The 1,294-nt window shown below is 33.2% G+C and overlaps 1 non-coding gene across 1 annotated transcript; it reads right to left on the bottom strand.

Moving 5' to 3' along the window:
- Positions 1-934: 934 nt before the first annotated feature.
- Positions 935-1,075, bottom strand: LOC112437834 (U4 spliceosomal RNA). Its single transcript, XR_003026336.1, has one exon. It is a non-coding gene; the product is annotated as a U4 spliceosomal RNA (small nuclear RNA).
- Positions 1,076-1,294: the final 219 nt, after the last annotated feature.

Below are 1,294 nucleotides of genomic sequence, written 5' to 3'. Positions count from 1 at the left end.
TTAAACCACAGTCACAAAAATTTTTCTCCTATGTGTTCAACTAAAACTTTTATAGTTTTAGCTTATGTTTAGGCCTATTAGTTAATTTTTTTTTAAATGTGGCAACAGGTATGGGTAGAAGTTTATATTTTTATGTGTAGGTATTAAATTGATCTAACAACTTTTTAAAAACACTGTAATTTCTTCACTGGATTGCCTTTGCATCTTTTTAACAAATCAGTTGTAGCCATATACGATTGTATTTTTACAGTCTTTATCATTTTCTCTTTTCTTTTTATTTTGTGGCAGGATCTCACTCTGTCACCCAGGCTGGAGTGCTGTGTCATGAATATGGCTCACTGTAGCCTGGACAACCCCGGGCTCAAGCAATTCTCCTGCCTCAGCCTCCTGCGTAGCTGAGACAACAGGCATGCACCATCGTGCCTGGATAATTTTTAAATTTTTTGTAGAGACAGAGAGTCACTTTGTTTCCTAGGCTGATCTCGCACTCCTGGCCTCAAGTGATCCTCCCATCTCAGCCTCCAAAGTGCTCACAGGTGTCAGCCACTGCTCGCAGCCTATGATTTTCTAATGATTTATTTTTTATTTCTTGCCAACAATTCATGGTCTTAAATGCTGTAGCTTCATATTGAGTCTTGAAGTCAGGTCTATAAATCTTCCAATGTTGTTATTCTAAGTTGTGTTGATTATTCGAGATTTGTTGCATTTATATATCAATTTTAGAATCAACTTTTTAGTATCTAAAAATGAAGCCTGCTAGGATTTTGTTTGAGATTGGATTGAATCTACAAATATATAATTAAAGGACAATGGGCTAATATTGAATGTTTCAATTCATGAAAATTGTATATATTTCTCCACTTTTAAGGTATTCTTTATTTTATTACTATATTAGAGTTATTAGTTTATATGTTTGCACATTTTTTTTTCTTAGTCTTCATGGAGATAGTCAAACATTACCAACGCTGACTATATTGCAAGTTGTCACAGCGGGGTACTGGGAAAAGTTTTCAATTAGCAGTAATCGCACCTCAGGTAAACCTCATTGGCTACAATACTGCCACTGCACAAAGCTTAGCACATCTTTTGTCAGATTTTCTTCTATGTTTACACATTGTGTATGCTATTGTAAACATAATTTTTGTAAATTTTTCTATTTCAAATTGCTCATTGCTGTCATATAGAAATATAATTGATTTTTTATTATTATTCTTTTATTCTAAAAAGTTGACAAAATTACATATTAGTGATAGTACTTTTTAAAAATTAGATTCTGTGTGATTTTCTGCACAGG

This window comes from Pan paniscus, chromosome 17 (genome assembly GCF_029289425.2).
Source record: "Pan paniscus chromosome 17, NHGRI_mPanPan1-v2.0_pri, whole genome shotgun sequence".
Taxonomy (NCBI): domain Eukaryota; kingdom Metazoa; phylum Chordata; class Mammalia; order Primates; family Hominidae; genus Pan; species Pan paniscus.
Note: the sequence above shows the minus strand (reverse complement) of the source record. Positions and strands in the feature narration are given on the sequence as shown.